Source organism: Cyprinus carpio, chromosome A3, assembly GCF_018340385.1.
Source record: "Cyprinus carpio isolate SPL01 chromosome A3, ASM1834038v1, whole genome shotgun sequence".
In the NCBI taxonomy this organism is placed as follows: domain Eukaryota; kingdom Metazoa; phylum Chordata; class Actinopteri; order Cypriniformes; family Cyprinidae; genus Cyprinus; species Cyprinus carpio.
In genome coordinates this window covers 35,148,106-35,153,704 of record NC_056574.1, presented here as the reverse complement: position 1 = coordinate 35,153,704, position 5,599 = coordinate 35,148,106, and the positions used below count along the sequence as shown (strand labels likewise).

At 36.5% G+C, this 5,599-nt stretch overlaps 1 long non-coding RNA gene across 1 annotated transcript; it reads right to left on the bottom strand.

Moving 5' to 3' along the window:
- Window positions 1-328: 328 nt before the first annotated feature.
- LOC122138512 lies at window positions 329-2,167 on the bottom strand. Its single transcript, XR_006155639.1, has 3 exons — window positions 1,911-2,167; window positions 490-579; window positions 329-362 (listed from the first exon to the last, which is right to left on the bottom strand). It is a non-coding gene; the product is annotated as an uncharacterized LOC122138512 (long non-coding RNA).
- Window positions 2,168-5,599: the final 3,432 nt, after the last annotated feature.

Sequence of the window (5,599 nt, the reverse complement as noted above, 5' to 3'; positions counted from 1 at the left end):
TAAGTGTTCAGTTAGTGTTGTAGGGACATGCATAGTCTGTGTGGATATGTCACATTGTTCTGTAAAAGAAAACATGTAGGTTTAATTGCCATTGTAGACAACAAATGTACAGAAAAGGTAAAATGTATGAGAACAAATCAGGAAGTGAAAAGTAATTACCATCTTTGAAAAAGTCTTTGGTAGCAACATTGATTTCTGCAGATGCTAGAGCTTCTGAGTTTTTTTTTTTTTTTTGTCTTGAAGTTCTGAACGAAGTGTAGTGACACATTGCTGGAGAGCCTTGTTTTGGTTGTGCCAGCTTGACATGAGTGTCATGATTTCGTTGTTTCGTTGGGGTTGACAGATGGATCTTGGCATTTGTACTATACAAATAGCAAATAAAAAACTGTGTTAAAAATAGTATGAATGGTAATGGTGGTAATTGTATGTATGCTATATAGTAGGCTAATATTAGTTGAATAAACAAAGGTAATAAAGAATATGGCTTACAGCAATCAGTTGGAGGCGGTCATGAATTGATTCAGTCTCAGGGTGGTGTATTTTGGGGATTTTTGATGGAGAGGTGTAGGAAGCCATAATCTGGAAGAAAGTATGCCATGAATAATAAAAAGCAATAGACAGTAGATATGGTAATATGTGTGGTAGTGTACACTCAAAAATATGCTGGATTGTTTCAATCAAATTTTGTGTCAAATATGGACTAACCCAGCTGTTAGGGTTAAATGATTTAATTAAAACTTTAACCCAAAACTTGGGTTAGTCCATATTTGATGCAAAGTTGGGTTAAAACAACCCAGCAATTTTTAGAGTGTAGAGAAAGAGTAGCTTATATGTGTTGTGGAAATGAGTTTATGGTTGTTATCACATGTGATATAGTGAGAATTTGTAGTATATAGTATTTTGAGATGATGGCGCCATTTTGAGAACAGCTGCAGGTGTTACATAGAAAGGAATAGTATGTTTATGTAATGGCGTTTGCTGTGTAGTTGATGTTATATTGTAGGATAATTCCATTAAAACACGGTGGAAAAATATATATGGATTTATATCATAAGGTATAGGCGTTAATGCGGATGCGTGATTTTTTTTATTTATTTATTTAAAGGCATTTATGTGCGTAGTTACAAAAAAACGGTGAGAAACGAAGCTATAGGCATATATGCGAACAAGTGATAAATATTTGTGAAAAAAAGGCATTTATGGCGTAGTTAAAATAGACATGGCAAAAAAAGCTGTTTAAATGGGAAACACAAGAAAGCGGTTTGGCGAGTATTTAATTAAAAGCAAGACTGTATGCTGTAGTATACAGGGATGAGTAGTTAAAAAACAGGTATTGTTGAGTAGATAAAAATAATGAATTAAAGGAATGTTAAATGGTGGATTAAGTTATAGCCTATTTTTGTCTTTTTGTTGTAGCATATGCTCGTGCAATTGTAAGCATTAGGAAAGTATAGACGCAAAACATTAGCATATTGTGTGAGCACAGTAAAAATTGGATTAAAAGAAGATGAGGAGCGCGTGGAAGTAACAGATATAAATGTGCGTGAGTAGAAATGCAAGTGGTCGGAAAATGGTATGGTGGCACTTATTTGATTGGTAGGAGTTTTCCCAAAATGCAAGGAAAATAAAATAAATAGTAGGTCTAATAATAATAATAAAGAAAAGAATCAACCTTGTCTCGATAATCGGGGGAATATGAATAATTGAGTACATTGTTTGCTAACTTAGGAACAATGTGGAGAGGGCAAATAAGTTATGAAAGTTTGCATAAAAATAGTTATGTTGATAGTGTGTTGTTAGCAGTACTGGCTTCGGCAATAGCAAACGAATATAAGAAGAAATCTTCGTGAAAAGTAGTTGGTATTAAAATTGGTTTTGGAGTGTATTATGTGTAAGATGAGAACGCTTACCTTGATGAGTGGTTGATAGAGGTTATATAGAGTTTTTCTGGAGACGATCTTGCTTCTAGAATGAATTAGTGGTTGTTGAGAGGTGCTATAAATGGGGTACAGTATGCAAATTGGAACAAGGTAGGCTAACTAAGAAATAGAGCCAATGATAAGGACGAATGTGTGTTGCGTCACTGGTGTTGTTTGTAAATGGAAGAATGAAGATGAAGTATTTTATAGAGTGTACTTGGGTGTAAGCTAGGTAGTTATAATTTTTTTGAGTTTAACGTGACATTTTGCTTTTTGAAATGTAACATGGAAATGTAGATTCTTAATTGCTATCATTTTTCAACAAAATATGTATTTCAATATTTCAGTGTCTGCCAATGGACCCAATTTTCCAGTGGAAATTGGGTGCTTTACATAAATGGTGGTATGTTGTGAAAGGTGTAATATATATTTCTTTAATGTGTTGGGACAAAAGAATGAATATTATTGTGAAATAATGGGTGAGTATTTATTCGAGTTTGTATGTGTTTGTATATAAAAAAGAATAGGCAAAAATGTTCTAAAGAGTTGGTTTAATATGTTATCCAACAATATTACCAGTAAAGGCCCCGGTATACTTCAAACAAAGTTCGTTTTCGTTCTTCGTTTGGGGGCAAAAAGAAGTTTGAAAAGGCTGAGCGACGGTATACTGTTTTTGAACATTCTGACACCCAGTGCTGCTGGAGGCGGGGTGTAGATGACTCTCGAGTGTATCCTCCAAACACAACAACGATTAAATGGTGAAGAGTAGGCAATCTAGGTTGTGAGACGTATTCAGGAAACAGTCGTAACTAGCTAGTTCGTTTCAACAACAATGCAACGTACTATGGTGGTTCATCAGCGAGTTATGTCGTTGTATGGGAAACCCACCCCAGTTCAGGTGAGGGGGCGTGTTTCGGTGGGTAAGTGACATCAATGTATACCCTTTATTTAAACTACTGAGTATGACGGTTCGAGCACTCAGTTGGATTGCATGTTGAAGTCCATGAAAAATGGCGAAAGGAGGTGAGAAGTAAATTGTTTTACTGCAGAACAATGTTGTGATTGTATGTGTAGCGATTGTATCTTAAGTTATTGATCCTTATTTTTGTAGTTGTTAATCTTTGCTTTTTATTTATTTTGTAGGAACGGAAAGTGTTACGTCCATAGGGACGTCTGTGTATTCATTTGCTGGTGTAAAATGTAGTGCCTGTCTTGGTATGTTTTCTGTTGTGCTTCTCTGTTGCTCCTATCCACGTCACAGGTTGGGAGTGCACCTGAATTGTGTTCCAGCTCGTTAAGGTGTGGGGGGAAGCACTATATAAAAGATCCAGAAACCTCCAAAAAGAGAGAGAGAGACTGAGACTTGCTTCTGAGAGACTGTCATCTTCCGGTCCCAGCACTTGTCACTTTAAGAGTCTTTGTTGTAACGTGTTGGGTGGTGTAAACACTAAAGAAGGTATGCTGTGTGCTAACTTCTTTCGAGTATGGTAACTCTGTGTGAATAGTTGCCATTAATAGTTGGAGTGTTACAGTAACCCCTAGTTGTACACAGTTGTGCTATGTTGGCCTGTGTGGCCAGATTCACTGTTAAGATTGTTTTTCAACTTTGTTCTGTTGTTATTGTGAGATTATTTGTAGGGAGGAGGATGTTCTTTAATTTGAGAATCTGTTTTCTTCTGTGTTTGATTAGAGAGGGAGTAAGGGAAGCATTTGTCTTTTTGTTTCATTTCTTTTAATGCTAGGTAAGGCAGTTTAACAAATCCTCAGTTAGAGTTCCTTTTGTTTGTTGTTTTGGCTTTTTCCCCTCCTGAAGTCTTATGTTTGTGTTCCACTGATTAACTTAAAATAAACATTGTATGTCTTTTCATATTTAAAACTGGTGTGGCGATTTGTGTTTGTCCTGGGACCTGGAGACGGGAGTTCTCTCACTCTCTCCTCGCAATTTTTGTTACGCTTCTTCCCGGCCCCTAGATTAAAAATGGGGAACGTAACAAAAGCAACATGGTTGTTTCCAGGTTTGGGAAGAAAGACTTCGTTGTACCTAAAGGTATATTTGTTGACTAAAGAAATGTACTTAAAGTATTTGAGTAAGGTTTAATAGCCTATAGCCTGTATTTTGTGTGTGGGGTTTATTTTTTTTTTATTTTTTTAGGCATGGGCTGTGTGGTTGCGACAATGGTTTTATTTCTTGACGGATTCCATGTCCCGTGGTTTGGACCAATACTGTGATGGAGCATATTGTTGGGTTCATCCCGGAACTACTTTGGTGCGTTCAGAACAACAGCACGTCTATCATCTGAGAAAAGTAAACGGTGATGCCTTGTTGATCATTCCCATTGGGACAAACGATGTGGCTATTGGAGTTTTAGCGGAAACAGTCGTTAAACGAATGGCCTTGCTGGTGGATCGCCTTCGTCACTCTTTTAAATACAAACTGTATTGTGCTATTTGTTCTGTTTTGCCTTGTTATGTTGATGACAACCAAACTAAACATATTGTGAAGCGGTGCAATACATTGTTGAAAAGATGGTCTAGTGAGATGGACAATGTTGTTTTTTTGCGAACGTGAAGAGCATATGTGTCTGGAGGATGTATATGTTCTGTCCAGGGCCGGAGTGGGACTCATTTTCAGCCCTGGAGTTTCATGCCTTGGACCGGCCCGCTTTAGTTCACAACTGACTATAGGCCTATTAAAATAATGTTATTAAAACCTTAGTATATAATCCTACATCTCCATAGTAAACTGTTCCCTACAGTCTTATGATTCATTGTATTTTTGCTCACATATATTTAACAACTGACTTTTTTTTTTGTTAGCAAAGTGCCTCTGTCGGGGGAGTTAAAAGATATCATTCAGAAATGGAAAATAATGGACAATTGTGATTTCTTTATATGAAAATAAGGGAAGCTCATTATATTTATACCATAATGTCTGCTAAGTTCTCAGAAATAATCACACTTGTTTTGCTTGACCTATTTATGTACAATTACCTAGTCTAAAAAAAATGACTGCAGTGAAGTAGTAGTGAAGTATAAAAAAAATACTGTGAAATTACAAACATACAAATGGCATGAAATTTGAAAGCATAACAACTGAACGTCAATAAAGCATAAACATTTTTTACCTAAAATTTGATTGCAATCATATAGCCTATGAATGAATAAAAATGCATATTTTTCAATTAAAGAAAACTTAGAGAGTGGGCTATTTCTGGTCTTTGGATTTGTACTTGGGTCTAGTTTTAAGAATACACTAGAAGTTAATTTTTATAAAAATGTAGTCTATTTTTTCTCTATTCAACAGTATTAATTTACAATGAAAGACAACTTCCCTCGGGTAGATTGAATGTTTTTCTGCCTTGCTGGATGTTGGGCTCATGATCAATAAGTTGTTTGCATTCGCCCAAACTGATTTGGCAAAATCAAAAGATGGATGGTGGAAGGGAATTACTGTAAGTCCCGTATGCTGTGAAGCGGAGGAATTTCGCTTGCAAATAAGGGACAAACTGCATTCAGTAGGCTATAGCATTCATATGGGATGCTTCTTTGATGCCTTAAATACGGGACGATTCCGTATTATACGGCACAGCTGGCAACCCTGTGAGTGGGGCTGCGAGAAGATGATAAATAAAAAGAGTGGGGCTGCTGTGACTGGATCCAGCACAGCGTATCTCAACCCC